The sequence below is a fragment of the Haemaphysalis longicornis genome, unplaced genomic scaffold (genome assembly GCF_048455015.1).
Source record: "Haemaphysalis longicornis isolate Haplotype H1 unplaced genomic scaffold, Haemaphysalis longicornis Haplotype H1 scaffold_7, whole genome shotgun sequence".
NCBI lineage: Eukaryota > Metazoa > Arthropoda > Arachnida > Ixodida > Ixodidae > Haemaphysalis > Haemaphysalis longicornis.
In genome coordinates this window covers 159,661,074-159,680,697 of record NW_027526422.1, presented here as the reverse complement: position 1 = coordinate 159,680,697, position 19,624 = coordinate 159,661,074, and positions in this window count along the sequence as shown.

The window sequence follows — 19,624 nt, the reverse complement described above, 5'->3', positions numbered from 1 at the left end:
CTTCGTTATACACGATGGAGTCCTATATCGTCACAACTTTCGCTCGGATGGTCCTGGTAACCTGCTTGTCGTTCAAGAACACCTACGTCGGACTGCGCTGCAAAAGCTTCATGACGCATCCATGGCCCCCCTCCAGCAGTGACCCGCACCTACGACCGTGTGCGACATCGTTTTTTCTGGCCTGGACTCTACCGCTCATTGCAGCGTTACGTGCGTGAATGTGACCTGTGCCAATGCCGTAAGCTACCCTCCAAGCTACCAGCAGGCCACCTGCGACCACTTGAAATTCCCACTGAACCATGTTTCCGGACCGGACTAGATTTGCTCGGGCCCTTCCCCTTGTCTACTTCCGGAAACAAATGGATTGCTGTCTCTACCGAGTACGCTACCCGCTTTGCTATCACCCGTTCGCTACCCACGAGCTGTGCAATTGACGTGGCCGAGTTTCTCCTCTATCATGTCATACTGAACCGCGGTGCTGCTCGGCAGCTTGTCACAGACCGCGGTCAAAATGTCCTGTCTCAAGTCATTGCGGACATACTTCGCTCATGTTCGATTCGCCACAAGGTGACTACAGCTTATCACCCACAAACGAATGGCCTTACTGAGCGTTTTAATAGAACCCTTACGGACATGCTCACCATGTACGTGTCTAGTGACCACAGCGACTGGGACATTGCACTGCCTTTCGTCACTTTCACGTATAATTCCTCCCGTCACGACACTGCAGGCTTCTCACCCTTTTACCTTCTCTACGAGAAGAATCGGCCATGCCGCTTGATACCCTTCTGCCTACCGCCACACACCCGTGCACCAAATATGTCCACGAAGCTATCGCAAGAGCCGACGAAGCATGTCAGCTTGCCCGTTCCCACCCCGCCGTTTCACAAATCAGCCAGAAGAACCGCTCTGATGAACGTCACCGCGTCGTGCACATTTCACCAAGGTCCCTCGTCTTACTATGTTGTCTACACCGCCGTGTTCGACTTTCTGAGAAGCTGCTTTCCCGCTATGCTGGCCCTTACAAAGTACTTCGTCAAGTTACGGACGTTGCGTATGAAATCGTCCCCGTCGTCCCTTCCAGCTCTGAACCTCGGAGTGACATAGTCCACGTCGTCCGCCTCAATCCGTACCACTCCCATGATTCACCTTCCGCATTGTAGCCGCACAGCACGGAGTCGGTGCTTATCCTGCGTGGGAGCTATGCCGCGCGGAGCTTATTAGAGAAATGAGCTAGCCAAGAAACGAGCTGGCCAGACACTCGAATTGCCAAGGGCGCAACCCCCCAAAGTGGGCATCTGCCATGGTTGTGCGGCAGCCTGGCTATCCGCTGAGGAAGAAGAAGACGCTCTGGTGGACTAGCGTGTGCACGAGCTGAAAGACCTAGCTGCCTGTCCGAATTTGCCTTCCTAATTATCTGCCAATAGGGACACATTCGTTTACTACTTGTGAATAAGCGTTTTCCCTGCTCCGCAACAATATCATATGAACTATATTTAGCGTGTTCTCGCATCATTTGCGAACCATTACCCCAAATTACTAGTTTAAAAACAGAAGCACCTATGGTGAGCCCTACTCCCCTCCAGGAAGTTCGAACTCGCCCACCAGCCCCGCGCCGCGCGCTACGCGACACCCGTGCCATCTGGAACTACTTAAAGTGCAAAGCACTTTACGCGCTGGCCTTGTCGTACCTCGCAGGCTCGTTCACAGCCCGTTGTCGTGGCTCGTTTATCTCCTTCTCGTAGCTCGTTCGAAATGCCACAGAAAAAAACAACTGCGCAAGAAAAAAATTGCGTGTTCGAAATGACCTAAAACAGCTCCAGCATATGAAAATAAGCAAACACAGGAAGAACAGAACTCCCGCTGGCGCAGTTTCAGGCCAGGGGGGTGTGCGAGCGCTCCGAAGGCGGGAAATTGAAATTTAATGGGTGGTAGCAGTGAGCGAACAACGCCGGTTCAGCCCAGTATGGCGAATCACTTCTCTTCACTTCCGACATCTTTCACATTGAGCGGAACGGCTTTAATTTTATAGCCTGCCAGCCCCGCTCCTTGCGCGAGCGAAATAAGGCCGATGGGGCGAGCAAATTAGAAGGAAAAAAAGCGAGTGTGCCAGTGCTAACGCTAAGCGAACCGAACGATACAAGCCGCGGAAATAAAAAAAAAAACTCCCAACATCTTCACTAGGGCAACCCTGATGAGGATGCGAAGCATCATGGGTGTTCCGTGTGGTTCCACTGTGTTGCCGTATGTTGAGTGATCTGGTGTTTAGTAGCGCCCGAGGGCAATCCGCGTCCGTCCCCACATTCGTGGCAAAGGCACGCGCGTACTGTTGTGCGACGGTGAGTAGGCGGTTGTTCTCGAGGCTCCGAAACTAGTCCATCATGTTCGTGTCGATGTTGTCGTCTCTGTGGTAGAATCGGTAGTCACCGTGAGTGTTGGTGAGGCAAAGATTGTTGACGTTGGTGCACCAACTGAGAGCAACGTACACGCCCTCCTCTTCGCAGCTTTGTCTCCTTCTCTTTCTTCTTTACCAAAGTGTGAAGACGGGCTAGTTGGTTCATACTGAAGGCAAAAAACAGCGCAAAGGAACGGCGCAAAGACGCGAAAGAGACAAACACGGGCTCTGTGTGACAACTGAATGAATTTTATTGCGCGGAGGCAATATAAGGAAATCCAGGAAGAATACTAAAACAAGATATAGCTAAGATTGAAGAAATGCTATCTTCTTGAGCAACAAGTCGACAGACGGTTTGCTGACGCATGCGCCCGCTCGCTAGTTCATAAAAAAAGCTTCAAAATCTCGCGTGTTCACTGGTCACCATAGCGTTTATGGAGGTGACAATGCTTAAAAAGGGCTCGCCAGAGGGCTCGTTCGCGCATGAAGCAACATGTGTGGCAAGGTTACTACCTGTAGTGGATTTGACGTTGTTGATTGATTGATTGTAGGGGTTAACGCGCCGACGCAACGCAGGCGATGAGGCGCGCCGTAGTGGAGGGCTCCGGATTAATTTTGACCACCTGGGGATCTTTAACGTGCACCGAAATCTCGTGTACACGGGCGTTTTTGCTTTTCGCCTCCATCAGAAAAGTGGCCGCCGCGGCCGGGAATCGAACCCGCGACCTCGTGCTCAGCAGCGCAACGCCTTAGCCACTGAGCCACCGCGGCGGGTGATTTGACGTTGTTAGTGTGCTCTCGAAGATGGTCATTCTCACATCGTCCCGTTTGTCCTATATACGAGCCACCGCAGGACAAGGGAATCTCGTACACTGCTCTGGTCGCACACTCAATAAAACGCTTTGTGTGTGTCTTCTTGCAGACGTTGCGCCTAGGTTCTTCCGAGTTCACGGCCTTGCAAAGGCCGCCCAACTGCTTGGGAGCAGAAAACACGACTCGCACGTCTGAACGTTCCACAACAGTTTTTGGTTTGTGCGAGACGCCGTGAACATATAGGATGAACGTGGTGGTCCTGTATTCCTTGCGCGCCTTGGGACGTATTCCTACCCGCTCCTCCGTCAGCAACTTGTTTGACAGGCTGCGAATGAGGTCCTCAGGTTATCCAGATGCTTGTAGGCGCTTAACCTGATACAAGAACATCGCCTCTATTTGGTGATGGCACGACCTGATTAGGGCGTTCTTTAAAATGGCAGTGGCCACTCCGCGTTTCACGACCTTGGAGGGAGCTGAGAAGTCTGGAAGCAGTCCTTTCTGCGCTCTCGGCGCATATCCCAACACACATGTTCTTCGCTGATCCACAGAGTAACGTCGAGGAACCTCAGATGCCAGTCAACTGGCAGTGCCCTGGTGAGGACGACTTCGCGAAGAACAGAGGCGAAGGTTCTGAATAAACTTTCCGACAATGCTACGCCATCATTCCTGTCGCGGTAGATCACCAGCAAGTCGTCCACATACCGTAAGGTTCTCACCACGGGACCGTCCTCCAACGCTTCCTACTGACTTTGGTCGAGCTGGCCAACAGTACATCGCTAAACTGTGGAGCAAGGCAGCAGCCAATGCACACTCCCTGCTTTTGGATGAAGCATTCACCATTAAAGTCGGTGAAGGTCGATCAGAGCTAGAACGCCAGTAGTTCCATGAAACCGCTACCACTGACCCTGCAGGCATTCTGAAAACGAATTGCTCCATACACGTGGATGCCCTCACTGACCACCTCGCACGGGAAGGGTGTGGCAGAGAGTAATAGAGATCCTTGATGTCGACTGAGGCATAGGGGAGATGGCGACGGTGGTTGAACGTGAAGCTATGTCATGATGGATTAGCAACGTACGCGTCCTCCTCTTGGCAACTTTGTCTTCTTCTGCTTCTTCTTCTTCAATGCTTCCCCTTCGTGAAGATGACAACGGCAGTTGAACGCGAAGTTATCTCGTGATTTATGTTTTGGTTGGCCAATCCCTAGGGGCATCCTGCCACAATTATCATGACAGGAGAGCGGACGGGGCATGGACAAGTGACTCTTCCCCCAGCAAGAGATGCTCCGCATCTAAAACGGCATTCCCGTACAGGGTGGAGACACCCTTTGAACGGTCCCCTGCCGTTGCTATTGGGTCAAAGTGGTTATCGCATAGCTGCTTTCGTTTCCCACAAAACCCAGCAAGTTGACATAGATTAGATGATTCTAACTTCGTGAGGTGACCTTGTTGCGGCGAAAAGTATAGTGCCGCCTTCCTATGGTGACTTCCTGGGGTGGCTAGTGAGTGACCTAAAACGGCAGTGCCAACATTTTTGTAAAGTCATGGACAATTAAAATACCAACCACGGAGCGCGGCCGAAGATACCGGTGCCGTAACCGGGCAGCGGCAATGAAAAACACACGGACATGCGCAGTTGACATGCCCAGAGCGAGACTGAGTGTCCCACTGCGATATGTTGCCTTTTGCTCGCTAGTATGCTTGCCTTGTCGCCATCCCGCAAGAGCGCTGAAAGCAATTGCTAGCAATGGAGAGCGAGATACTATCTGCGGTCACTGTGTGCTCGGCTCACACGCGCGCCTGCTCCCCGTGTGTGCCAGCGTCACTACGCCCACATAGGTTTGCATACAGGGTGCAGTAACTTGACCAAATGCAATGGACATCCTGGTCACGCCCACAAAATGATCAGTGCTACCGATCCGCGGGTGTTAACAAGCATTGATATGCCTGCCAAAAAAAACAAAAAAGCGGACCGCAAAACCTATTGTACTCCGTATCTTCTATTTTTTGTTAATAATAAAATTCTACGAGTAATTTTCCTAGCTTACACAATGTTTGCAGTTAATGTTTATCGTTTGAGACGACTTCTGGTAGTATATCTTTTGATTGCTAGTAGGAGCGAATTAGTGAAATGACTCAGCCATGGCTCCCTTAAAGAAAGGCGCATTCTTAGAGGCTAGCTCATTGTTAATTTCCCGAGCCACTGCACTACGAATGCAAAACAATGCAGCGGCATGAAGAATTAGGTGGCATGCCTTTACTTTCGCTATATTTCTGTGCGCTGGGTTTGCTTCAAGAAAGCATTATGAGCTCAACAGTATGCCTTATGAGAGCGTGCACGCGTTTTCCACGCAAGAACTGGTCGCAGCTGCAAGCAATTACGCGCCGCATTGTTCTCAACGCTACCAACACCTTCAGCTGCGGAGGTGGTTGTAGTTTTAGTGCTTGCAGCGCTCTTGCGGCATGGCAACAAGGCAAGCATGGGACCGAAGAGAGGTTGACATATCGCAGTAGGGCACGCACCCTCACACCCGCGATGTCAACTGCTTATGTCCTTGCGTTTTCCACGGCCACTCCCGGCGGACGGCACCGGAATCTTCGGCCGTTTGCTCGCGGTTCATATTTGAGTTTTCCGTGATTGTACGTGTCTTCGCCCCTTGGTTTCCACCATAGCTGCTTCGCGTGAATCGAGGCACGCCAGGAACGAAAGGAGCGGAGTGACAATCCCGCTTTGGAAGACTGATAGGCAGAGAACAGAGATATACGAAGAGAGAGCGTCGGTAAAAAAGGAAGTTGGAGAGGGCGGGCGGAGAGAATCGGGTGTTCGGTCATCACCGTGGGGTTGTGTTGTATGTGCTTTCGCTTTCGTCGACGGCTCAACAGGAACTTCAAATTCGCGGTAAACCTGCCACCTGAACTGCCGACTTCTCGCGGTTGGTACTTTGGCGTACAGTTGCCGCGTGAGGCCATCGATGTTTAATTCTTGCTCATGAGTACCCGCCTGCTTGCTTGGGTCTCTTCAGCAACTGGCCTGGCCCACGTGCGTACCTTTGCACATAAAGCAACGTCAACCGGGGTTCAGAATAAAGCTAGGGACGAGCCGGCGCAGCGGTGTAATATATTCGAAAAACGACGGTTTATCTGCGCCAGGGTTCCTCGTATGAAGCGAACTGCGCATACACTAGCGTCAGATATTCGAGGTTTGTTATGCATTGCCTAATGGGGACTGTGTCTGGACGGCAGTGATCCTTCGTCAGAAGCGGGTCGTCGTAAATCCGGGGGATGACGCATTCGCGGACGACGCAGTAGAACACCGCCTTCCGGGCGGTGTTCCTCTGTTGCAGCAGACGCTGTGTTCTTTGCGATGTGATGAGTCTGCGTTCCGGTTGGGGTTTGTGAGTGGTTTCAAGGATGCGATGGCGGGCGCATCCTCGGTCTTTTCACAGGTGCCTTTGAGCCGCTTCGGGCTGGTGGGGTATGTAGTTGCCACGGTGCACCAGCTCGGGGGTGGGCTGTGGGGTGCCGATGGCATAGACGGTAAGTGGCGTCGATGGCAGAGCCTACGGTGACTCGGTCTACGATGTCGGCGAGCTCATCTAGCAATAGAGTCGGCTGAACCTGGAGGATCGCTGATGTGTGTGATCGTAAGTGCTGAAGCTGCACGGCTCGGAGGACGGAGTTTCAACTGACACGTTTCCTCCGATGGCGTCCATATTGCGCAGGATCTGCGAAGGCTTGCGGTCACCAATCTCTTCGAAGTGAAATAGTTCACGCATTTCTGGTATTCCGAAAAGGATAGCCATCGGAAAAACTACGTTTTGAAATGCAGGTACACTTCGTTAGGCAGAGGACTAGCGAGCATGTCACTGAACTCATTCGTGAGGCGGGGATGCACATGCACGACCACCTAATCGTAGCGCACCCGGGCTTGCTTGATGCATGCCAGCGAAAACTGCACCTTAACTTGGGAGCACACAGCCTCAGGTGAGTCTACCGGAAATAATGGAAGCTTGACTCCAACGTTACAGATGGCCTGGATAGAGAATGCGACAAGAGTAGCAGTGCCAGCGTTCACAAGATTGCTTCAGCTGGAACTTCGAGGACTTTGTCCGAGTGAGCCCCCCAAAACTTGTCATGCCAGTTCATATGGTTCTAGATGCGGTGCTGCTGTTTTGATGTTGCAGCTCTTTTTTTAATTGCCCGTTGCAAGGCTGCAGTAACGGTTTAGGTTGTTGCACTTGCTCGCGAAGAGCGCCAAGGATTTCTTTAGTAGCAATAGCGGTGCGATAAGTTGAATTTCCGAATCTCCAGATGTGGAGCAGCAAGATGCTGTTACTTTCAATAAACTTTTCTTACAGCTAGTGTCTCTTTTCGGTAGTGCGCACTGTCATCTAGTGTTGTAATTCGCGCTTCACTGTTTTCCGAGCAGCCACGGTTCTATTTCTTAGGCTCAACGGGAGCGCGGTTGGGTAGCTTGCTGTACTGCAGTCGTCCTTTTTGCCGAAGCACCCCGTCGTCATCTATAAATACTTCCATTTTATGTCGTGAAAACATGTTTCCCCTGTTCGTTGCCTTGCTTAGACTTAAATCAGGAATAGTTTCTTGTGCTTGCTTTATCCAGTAGGTTTCTGCCTGGCTTATCTCAGATGACTTCAACGGCCCGTGTTTGTGTTTTTTATCGGAAAACCCAAGCAGTGACGCGTATTAGGCGGTCATATGAACTATACTGCTGTATTTTCATCACGAACCGTGTAGGTGTATGTACTTCGCATTTATTGCATTGGGCGCTTTCTTCCAGTTGTGAAGCAGTGCTAAGTTCAACGATTTCTTGGTTATTCACGCCAGGCGCAGTCATTCAGCTCGGACCTCTCCACCATAGGTCTGATTCTATCAAGGCCTTCGCTCTGATCCCGCGAGTCACAAGGTCTGCCGGATTATTTTCTCCGTGCACGAGCGACCAGCAGTCAGGATTCGTCGTTCTTCGTATTTCCGACACCCGGTTCTCGACGTATGGTTGTGCTTTACTGTTTCATTTTATCCAATGTAAGACTATCATAGAGTCAGTACAATAGAAAGTTTTCTCGACCATTCTTAAGTAATGCTTGTTTGTAGTTGCCCAACCTCGCAGCTACCACGGCGGCCATAAGCTGTAACCTTGGTAAAGTTCGAGTCTTCAAAGGAGCCAATCTGTTTTTTTCTGCCATTAGTTTTGCTTCTTGTTACCAGTCGTGGTAAGCGATGAAGTTGTACACAACCAACCCATATGCTTGAGGACTTGCATCGGCAAACACATGTAGAGTTCTAGTCGCGACGTTGGTGTTTTTGTGTCCGTAGCATCGGGGCACATTTTAAGCCTTTTAGATTCTGTATATCGTGAATGAAACATTTCCACTTTCCCATTTCTTTGGCAGGTAGAGGGTCGTCCCATGTCTCTCCTAACTTCCATATCTTCTTACATACTAATTTTGCTATGACGGTGACTGGTGATAAAAATCCAAGTGGGTTGAACATTCTCGCCGTAGCCTGGAAGATGGCTCTTTTTGTCAAAGAACTGTTGCCTGTTGGGGACGCCGATTTCTCTACCGGGAAAGGTAGCGCGTCTTCTGAGTGGTGCCACACCATCAGGAGCAATGTACGTATTCCTTTTGATCGGACCAGCTCGTATACTTCATTTTTTTGTGTTCGTTGAATAGTTGGTTCATTTCATCGTTTTTTTATCTCCATTTTCTGAGGTTCATTGGCGCTCTCCTGCAAACTTATTTTGCCTCCTTGTACAAAGTTTTGGCTTCATCTATCGTTGATGCACCCAGAAGCACGTTGTCAACGTAAATGGTCTTCTGCAGCTTGTTCACCGTGCCAGGAAACTCGGTTTTCTTTGCCTTCAGGTAATGCTTGATTGTGGCTGCTAGTAGAAACGTGCTCGGTGCTGTTCAGAAAGTTACTCTGGTCATTCGCCAAGTCTCCGTCTCTTTTGTTATATTGCCTTCACCGTCGTGCTTTTACCAAAGGAATCTAAGGACGTCTCTGTTTTCTTTATGAATTGAAATTTGCAAGAATGCCTTCTCGACATCTGATATCACCGCCACTTTGTCGTTTCTGAAGTTTATCAGCAGCGATAGTATGTCCTCGTTGAAATCCGGCCCCTTTTTTAAGTTGTCATTCAGAGACCCTTCTTTTGTTGAGCTAGATGACGTGTCGAATACGACTCGGACTTTGGTTGTTTCTCGGTCTTCTCTAATGACGGCTTGGTGTGGCAAATAATAGCAAAGCGTTTTGAGCCTTTCTGTTTCGCCTGGGTCCCTTTCGGCTACATTGGATAAAATATATTCCGTTATTGCCTTGTCGTACAGGCTGAGCGTTTCCTCATTTTTGCTTAATCTCCTAGTTAGCTGCATCACCTCTTTTTCGCAATGTCGTAATTACTATACAGTGTAACGTTTTCTTTCCACGGTAAACTTACTGAATGTCGGCCTCCGAGCTTGAATATTCTATTCTCGAAACCTTCAACTATGCGGTCATTGTTCGTTTTATCATTCGTCTTGCTTTCAGTGCCGATGAATTCGAGGCTCCAAAACTTTTGCAATTCTTCATGAAGTCCATTCATGGCGGCTTCCACATGGAGTACAATCACCGCCTGCGCTTGCGTTAGCGTCACTCTGCTCTGTTCGACTGGTCCTTGCAAAACCCAACCAAGCTTTGTTTCAACGGCCATAAGCTTGTCTCCAACTCGTGTTGATGTCCCCGTAAAGACGTCCCACTAATAATCGGATCCTTGTAATGCCGACCGACTGAAATGCTGCGGGTTTCTTATTATCATCTGCGATGTTCGTGCCCATCGCCTGTATTTTTAGATGCAAAGCATCTCTTGCTCGGGGCTATTTCCGGCGTCCGTCTGTTGTCCGCACCTCTGCCCCTACACTACAAAAGCAAGAAATAGTTAGCGGCGCCCGGTTTCGATCCCACGACCCTCTCGCCGCAACGGGAGGTGCGCGGTGCTTTTTCCACAGCACTACAAAACCGAGACAGGAGCCATTGCTAGGAATGCGCCTGATGTCCTTGACTCATTCAAACTACGTCAAGAAGCTATTGATACAACGGAGGCGCGAGAATCTGAATGTCAATAGAAACGACCAACTGAAAACTTTAGAGCAGGATGTTAGCTTCTCTTGCTTTGGGGGGTGTCCCGCGTCCGTGCCGCGTCCGCAGCGCATCTGATGATGATTGTGGCAGCATGCCCTAGAGACTGGCCAGCCAAAGAATACATCACGAGATAGCTTCACGTTCAGCCACCATCGTCATCTTCCCGTAGGGGAACCGCTGAAGACGAAGAAGAAGAAAATAAAGCAGCGAAGAGGAGGGCGTGTACGTTATCTCACCCCGTCAGCAGCGCTTCTGATGATGATTTTGGCAAAATGCCCCTAGGGATTGGCCAACCAAAGAATCTATCACGAGATAGGCTTGCGTTTTTTCCGTAGGGGAACCGCTGAAGAAGAAGGAGAAGACAACACAACTGCGAAGACGAAGGCGTCTGCGTTGCGCTAAGCAGATGCACCAATGTCAACAACGTGTTTTGTGCTCCCAAGTAATTGGGCGGCCTTTGCAACGCGGTGAACTCGGGAGAACCTAGGCGCAGCGTGTGCAACATGGGACACATAAAGCGTTTTATTGAGTGTGCGACAAGAGTAGTGTACGAGATTCCCTTGTCCTGCGGTGGCTCATATAAAGGACAAACAGGACGATGTGAGAATGACCGTCTTCGAGAGCACGCTAAGAAACGTCAACTGCCCTACCGGTAGTAAACTTGCCACACATGTTGCTTCATGCGCGAACGAGCCCTCTGGCGAGCCCTTTTGGAGCATTGTCACGTCCATAAACGCTATGGTGACCAGTGAACATGCGAGATTTTGAAGCTTTTTCTATGCACTAGTGAGCGGGCGCACGGGTCAGCAAACCGTCTGTCGACTTGTTGCTCAAAAAGATAGCATTTCTTCAATCTTAATTATATCTTGTTTTAGTATTCTTCCTGGATTTTCTTGTATTGCCTCCGCGCAATAAAATTCATTCAGTTGTCCCACAGAGCCCGTGTTTGTCTCTTTCTCGTCTTTGCGCCGTTCCTTTGCGCTGTTTTTTGCCTTCAGTATGAACCAACTAGCCCGTCTTCACACTTTGGTAAAGAAGAAGGAGAAGGAAACAAAGCTGCGAAGAGGAGGGCGTGTACGTTGCTCTCAGTTGGTGCACCAACGTCAACAACCTTTCCCTCACCAACACTCACGCTGACTACCGATTCTACCACAGAGACGACAACATCGACACGAACATGATGGACTAGTTTCGGCGCCTCGAGAACCACCGCCTACTCACCGTCGCACAACAGTACTTGCGTGCCTTTGCCACCGGTGTGGACCCGGACGTGGAATTCCGTCTGGCGCTACAAAACACCAGATTATTCACATAACGGCAACAAGCCAGCTGCGCGATAAGTGCTCATGCGTGTCTCCTCTCCCATCTCCTCCTCTCCACTCCATCTGCTCTATATAATAAACCCAGTCCGCGCGCCGCTTCCTAAGTTGCTGCTTCGGTTGAGACACGCTGCACCATCCTATGAGCTGAAGGGACGCCAACAATTCAGCTTTGCTTCACCACGTAGTTCCCTTGTAAGAAATGGCGTTAGTGGTTGTAGCGTAAGCTACACTGGCCGAGGTTGAGCTGTTTCGCCTGTGCCGTGAAGGGCCGTTTTCCGCAAGTGCGATGGACATTAAATTCGATCGGATTGGATTGGCTTGTCTTGTCTTGGCTTGGCTTGGATTGGATTAGATTTGAATTGGATTGGATAAAGTGGATTGTCTTGGATTGTGTTGGGTCATAGCCGCGGCAGGAGCACTGGCGCTGGCGCGTGCCCAAGTGTGCCCCTCAATTGCGCAGTAGCCAAGTCTGACGCTGCAGCGCAGCCGCTTGATAGCCGTTTTGCGTGGCTCGTGAAGAGCCGTGCTGAGCATGCGCGAGGAGCAGAGCCTCGACAGGACTGGACTGGACTGGGCTAGACTGGATAAGACTGAATTGGACTGGACTGGACTGGACTGGATTGGACTGGGTTGCTGAATCTTAGCTCACGCTACCTATATCCTGGCATAGCAGAGCTAAGCCACTAATATTTTTGGCATAACTCTTTACGTGGGCTAGGTAGTATGTCTTGAGGTATCACGTCAACCTTCACCGCTTCGAATGACCATTGCGTCACTTTCTCTTTCTGGGGCCACGGCAACTTGCACCACTTCACTCACTTTCACCTTTTCATCCCCACCGAAGTAGCCTATCACAAGCTTTTCTTTCCCCAGAACCTTTGCTCCAATCTTTTCTGCATGCCGGTTTGATAAAAACGATCTCTGGCTTCAGCTATCAAACAAAAGTCTGGCATAATCACCTCCTGTTCCTCCACCAAACCAAGCCAATGCCTTTTGCAGGACTACGCCAGTGATTTCATTTTGGCTTATCGATATACTGCGTGCACAGTACAAGACTTGCTGGTTGCCTCCTTTTGAGGTGCGGCCGAAGCGTTGCATCCTGTTTTGTGTCTTAGCTTAGTCGTACACAATGACGTTGCGTACCGGCCATTGCACGTTTTGCATTTAACGTTGAATCTGCAAACACGAGCGGTGTGGTTAGGTCGCGTGCAACTAAATCATGCTCGGCTCGCGACCAACGCCGCTTTCTTTTATTCCATCGTACAGCTTCTGCTGCAATTCTCGGTAATAAAATTTCGTTGCTTACAGAATAAGCATGCTCTCTCAGCTGAGCCATAAAATTCGCTGTGGTTTTCCAGTAATTCGCCAATTCTTTGGCGGTTGCGGGTAATTGCTCTTGTTCTGTTTTCTCTCTGAATTTCATTTGGTCACATTGAAACGCAGTAACCTTTTGAGTGTTTAAGCCTTCTTCTTTCCGGCTGAGGCACTTCTATGTCCTTGAGCATCACTACTATCCGATGTTGTCATTGCGACTTCTTTCATCTCAAACTCAACAGCTAGCTCCGGAGGCTGCACTCTCTTAAGCACAGGCACCAGCATCGGGGCATAGCACTCTGTGGAAATATTCAACGACTCGAGGGCTAATATGTGTACTTGGACTGTGAACCAGTTGGCGAAGGGTGTCTGTTTCCTTTGGAGATTTGATTTTTTCTAGCTTTATAATTCTTTCATGCGCAGGTCAACTGATTGCTCCTGATTACCAATTGTCTTTTTAAATATTGCCACTGCTCGACCATAGTTGTTTTCGGAATACTGGAGATCTTCGATAGCTGCGGCTGCTTTTCCCGTCACCGACGACATCAAGTAATTAAACTTGCGTGACTTGCTCATGTTCGGCCTTAGCTGTACCGACGATTCGTACTGCGACCAAAACCGTTGTCAAGCCAGCGCATTCGCGTCAAACTTCGTCAAGTCTAGCTTAGGTAACTTGACTAGCTCTGTCGTGTATATCGGGTGGGTCCGCTCCGCGTTATTTGCAGTTGTTGGTATTGCTAGCCCGTTGGCCTGTGTTAGCGCGTCTATGCTGGTCTCCAGTTGCGACCGAATAGCGAATATCTTGATGTTGTACTCAATGTTTCTTTAAAACTCGCTATCTGCTGTGTCATCTGTGATGAACTGCTCCATTTGTTCATTTGTTTTCTTCAGATTGGTGGCCATTCCTTTGATTTGCGCTTGAAGTACGTTCAACGTTCGCTTGTCCGCTCCGTTAGCAAATCTTTCTTCCGCCAGGTTGAGTAGCAGCGTAATCTGTGTTCTAAGTGCTTTCCACTTCTTGATTAGCGTTTCCTTACTCATGCTGACAAAGTTGTTCGCTTGCGCTTTGAACGTTAATCCCCGTGCGCCTTCCTCGGTTCCGGCTGGCTCCGTCGCCGTCCCTTTTCCGTCCAGGTTGCTCAGCTGCTCGTCGCCGTAGTCGTTTCTGCTGCTCCGAGGCACGTAGGGTGCTTGTCGACATGGCTCGAGGGTGATCTTGGTCATGGCATCATCGTTTTGTAGAGACGAGCGACACAGCGGCTGTCGGAACCCGCAGGAATAATTGCGGACAAAAAAGAAATACAGATCGCGCGCTCGCGCTCCATGAGGAGGTCTTTCTTCTTCGTCTTGGTACACCAGAAGACCTCCAGTACTTTTCGATTACCCAGACCCCATAGCACTCTGGCAGCGACCAGCAATTGATACTTCTACGCATAGCATACCTATAGAGCGTACTAATACTCTATTGCGACAGCGACGAATCCGATGCCTCCAAAGGGATCGCCTTCGGAACGAACTGGACATTTTCACGGACGCGAGCGTAAACCATTAAATCAGTAGGGCGTGCGTCATGCTTGGACATGCCCTGAGGCACCCCTTCTCTCAGGGTACACTACCATACTTGACAAAGAACTTTCCAGCGTCGATGCGGAGCTGTAAGCTATCAACAACGCAGCGTCAGCTATCGCCTTTGACTGTGACCTGCCTCTACCGCCCTCCATACGCATACTCACAGATTCGTACGGGGCCCTCACAGCTTTGCGATCGTATGATTCGACCCACCCTGTCGTCCACGAAATTCTGTTTCAAATTCAACTCCTCAAACTGGGTACCTGGCCATGAACCATTTTTCTCAGGCAACCAGGCGGCTCAGGTGGCAGCTCAACTGAGTTCCCCCTCTTATCCTCCACTGGGGCCTAGGGTAACGCTGTCGCGGTCCCCCTCTCCCTCCCCAGCTATGCGTATTCACCAACACAAGAATGACCGACGCACACGTATAAAAGCCCTAACTCCAGCTGGCTACCTCAGCCACCTAGCTGCTATTACCCGCTCATGCGAATTTTTAATAACAAATACATTGCAAATTCAGCGTCCACACCCGAAACACTTCGCAAGTGGTATACCCTTCATCTGCCCCCTCGATGCCCTTACTGCCGTACCACCACTCCATCAGACCTCACACACTTACTTTGGTGCTGCCCAGCTTTCGCCACGCGCCATACATTTAAATCTCCCAACCCCATCCCTATCCACAACAAACTGATGCACATCTATTATATGAAATAGCGGTTTATTCAATAAAAGCGGTCTGGCACAGGTTCTTTGAGCGGGTCGTCCCCCGAATGAACTGGTGAATGTGCGCAAACCCTATTGCGATCACCATAACCTGGCGCATGAATTGCAGGTTCCAATAACCAGCCCAGTTATTGAGTCTACTGAAAACGACCAGCAATTATTTGTTTATTTTCTCCTACCCTCATTCCCAATTCCTTTCCCCTATCGTGACCAGCGGTCATCTTTTTCTATTAATGGTTGTCTCTCTCCCTCTTCTTCATCTCTGATGAGAATATCTTACAGGGGAAAAGAAGGGGGCTCAACCGTACTTCTCAGAACAAACACACTCGGCACTTACCCCAAGGTAGTGGCAGAATTCAAACGAATCATGGCTGAAAAAACTGGCCGGAAACGTCTAAATCCCGCAGCTTAATATGCCAAGTTAATAGCTATAACGTTGGACCCGTTATCCTAAGCTAATTGTGATACATTCCTGAATGCAATTGTTTCTTTTCTAGCTGTAACTTGTTATGAAACTCATTACTCTTCAAGGTATTGCTTTTCTTGTACGTAAGGGAAACTTGTTTCTGTTTAATTGTTTATTTACCGAATACTATGGATGACGCTTGAAAGCGCATGAACACGCAGTTTAAGTGACATGTAGCAAGTAAGACTTGTGCCATGCAGCAAGTAGGACTTATCTTCCCCAACTCCGAACAATTCACCCAAATATGACATTGTGTAAAATGTTTGCAGTGTATGAAAAGCTTCCACACAAAATGAAAGCCTTTTTTTAAGGTACAGCATAAAAAATGGAAGAAGGTCACACTAACGCGTAAGAATTGAAGGTAGCAAAGCTGCGTGTGACGTTCATGACCATCATGGTGCTTTAAGTCTACGATTTAGGCCTCAATTGCTTATTCTTTGCTTCAACGGTCTTTGCTTCATCTTCGGTATACGTTCCAGCTTCCCTCAATCTTGTAAGTTATATTCATAGGTCCTTTATCGTTTTGTGGGCATTATCACGTTTCACAATTCACGGTTGAACCAAGCGTCGGCTCCCGTTACGGGTGGACGTTTCCGCTGCGGACGAGCGGCATCGGCTGGACGTTGCCGGTACCGCTCACGCACCTTCGGCCGGTTGCATTGAACAGATTCGATGTTTTGGTGCAGCCGACGTCTCATATCAGCATTCTCTTTGGCAACGTGGGCGATGTTGGCTCTCTGCACTTGTTTCCCTTCTCGATCCCCAACATGACCAGCATCGAGGCGAGCGGCGTTTCATTGGATGTGCGGACGACCCGTGGGCGACCCATCCTTTCGCTTGAGCTGGTGAACTTCTATGACACATGCGAAGGGAGAACACAGTCCAATATTGTGAGCGGAGCCATCCAGTGATGCGAGCAGTGTGATTACGATAGCGAAAGTATTGCTACGATTAGGCTGGAGTTTTTGTTTTTCTAGGTGGGAGGGGGCAATCTTGGAAAATCTCTCTAAGTGGGTATGTTTGGTGTGACAAACGTGCATCAGGGTTTTCACGGCTGGGCGGTCGCCGCAAGGGCCACCTTCACGTGCACGCGCTCGGCAATTTCTCGGTATACTTTTTTACTGCGGCCACAAAATCTACGATTTGCTAAAGAGCTTCGCTCTTCAAAGGCACACAGGGTCTTGTGAAAAACCCTGCAGCCTCGCTTCCGCAGTTGCGCACCGCATACCGTATTCTCGCGCATGTAGCCCTTACCAACAATGCGAAAATTTCAGTTGCAAAGTAAGGTGCAGAAAATACTCGGGTGTTTTTCTTTTTGCGCCGCTGCTACGCACTAAATCTGACTAGGTCTTCCATGGCAGCGATTGTGGAAAACATACATGATGGCTTTCTGCACAACAGTGAGGACTAAATCTCAAGTGATAACTCTAGCGAGAGCACTGACAGCGAATGAATTGTTACTTCCGCCTTGCAGTCTGCGTATTATAATAGCTAAATGTACGGTTTTAAATGCAGAGCATTTCAGTAACTCACGATGTCACCCGCGTTGGCGTCCGTAGTCCGCATCGCTCGTAGTCCGCATCGCTCCCCCTACGCTATATGAATGAATGAATGAAACTTTATTAACGATACGGGGGGCTTGGTAGCCTAGTTGGGGAAGAGGGGAGAAGGGAAAGGGAGTGGGGCGGCCGTCAGAGTCGTCCGGTCAGGTCTGCCGCTCGCACGAACTCCCACAAAGAAAGGATCGTGCTCGCGGCGTCCAAGTGAGGGGGCGGGGTTGTCCATTCTTCCAATGATGTAACGCCGGCGCCCTTGTGCCTGTTCCTCAGCGGCGAAAGGCCGGGGCAGTCCCACAGTAGGTGCCTTAACGTTGGAGAGGCACCGGTACTGCACGTGCAGCACGTCGCAGTGGCTGCCTGGTCGCCCTCCTCGTTCTGATCGGTGATGTCCACTTGTGGGTCACCGCCACGAGCTCTTTTGGATGCAGTGTGTGCTCGCCACTTGACCAGAACATCTTCCGTAAGGGCAGCACCTGTCCTAGCCTTGTGTATTAGCACTTCCGCACCGCGCGGAAGCCCTTTGGGAAGTGGGTGGGGATTGTGCGGCACCTTCGCCCTCAGTTCTCGTTTGGCTTGCATCTTCATCCGCTCGCGTTCCTCGTCCGGGTCAAAGAGCCGCGAAGCCTGAGTGACTGTGTCAAGGGGGGACGAGCGGAAACGTAACAGCTCGCTCGCCGCGTCATGGGCGGCGCCGTTTCCGATGCTGCCCGCATGCCCCGGGACCCAGTCCACCCGCACCATCACGCCGTAGAGCTCGTGAAGGGTTGCGCAAGCGACTTTCACGTTGTGCGCCAAAGTGCCGGCTCTAGGTGTCTTCGTCAGATTTTTGAGGGCGTCCAAAGAGTCGGTAAAAATTGTGAAGGTTTGTCCTCGCACAGAAAGTGGGCTGGTCCTTGCACATTCAGTCAACTTCTCGAGTGCATAAAGGATGGCCTGCAGTTCAAGTGACCTCACAGGTTGCTCTTGGCAGTATTGAAACGCCTGCGCATCCCGCTGCTGTCCTCGGACGGCAGCAACCGCTCCCCGGAAGGTGTCTGGGTCCCAGGCGGCGTCCGTGAAGATGGCGTTGTCCTGTAAGTCAGCCCTCTCAGCAAGGGCGGTTCGTTGGGCCGTGTGATCCCCTTTCGTGCGTCGGCGCGTGACTGGCTTCGTGACACGAACCTGGACGTCGTCCCAGGGAGCGATCGCGCGGAGCACTTCTATCTCTTCACCCAGCTGTTCCCCGTCCAGCTCTAGGAGCGACTGGCCCGCTGGCGTGTAGAGACGGCGGCGATCGTGTCCTGCCTTGCGTTCTGCGATGATGTCTCTGAGCGGCGGGATGCGAGAGTAGCGGTGCAGCTCCTCGACCCGGGCATGGCGGGGCAGGCCCGTTATCACCCGAAGACACTCCCGGTGTAGTATTTCCAGCTTGTCGTATTGCGATTTTGTCAGGTCAAAACACACAGCTCCGTAGCAAGCTTTGGACGTTAGTATTGCCATTGTGAGGGTACGAGCTGTGCGTGTGCTGGCTCCTCCGGATTTGTGGGCTATGCGTCTTACAAGATGCAGAAGCTGTTTCCACTTAGGCTCTAGCTGCCGTAGCCACGTTGCCGCACCTCCGCTTTCATGTATCGGGATGCCAAGAATCTTGATGTGCCGGTCTGGAGCTCTCTCGAGTGTCTGGCCGGCGAGGCAGAGCTTGACCTTTTCGTTTTCAACCGTGGAGCCGCCCAGGAGAATATATTTTGTTTTTTCCGGAGACACTTCCATTCCCGTAGTCTTCAAGTAGTCGGCTAAAGTATTGAGGGCGTCTTGTATAGCGTTGGCTGCGTCTTCTGTTGTTCTGAGAGGGTCACCAGGCTCCGTCCACAACGTCACATCGTCGGCGTACATGGTGAGGCGCACACCATGAATTCGCCGCAGGCGTGTAGCTAGCCCTCGCATCACCAGGTTAAATAGCGTGGGCGACAGTATGGCCCCCTGGGGAACGCCAATGCTGCTGCTGTAAATCCTAGGGTTCCTAATGTCACTCCCAATCTCAAAGGTGCGTCCCTCCAGGAATGACCTGACGATGTTGAGGATGCGGGCTCCTGGCTTCGTGTCTTCGAGTGCGGAGATTACTGCCTCGTGCGCTACGGTATCGAACGCCTTCCGCAGGTCGACGGCTACCAGTATGCCAGGAACCCTTTTTCTTCCTCTCCGCTTTTGAAGACAACGGCGGAGCAAGAAAATGCTGTCTTGTGTGCAGAGGCCTGGACGGAATCCTGTCTGGCCCGGGTCGAAGTAGGGTTCTTTCTGTGCCTCTTCAAGGTGGTAGTTAAGCCGGGTGAGAACCACCCGCT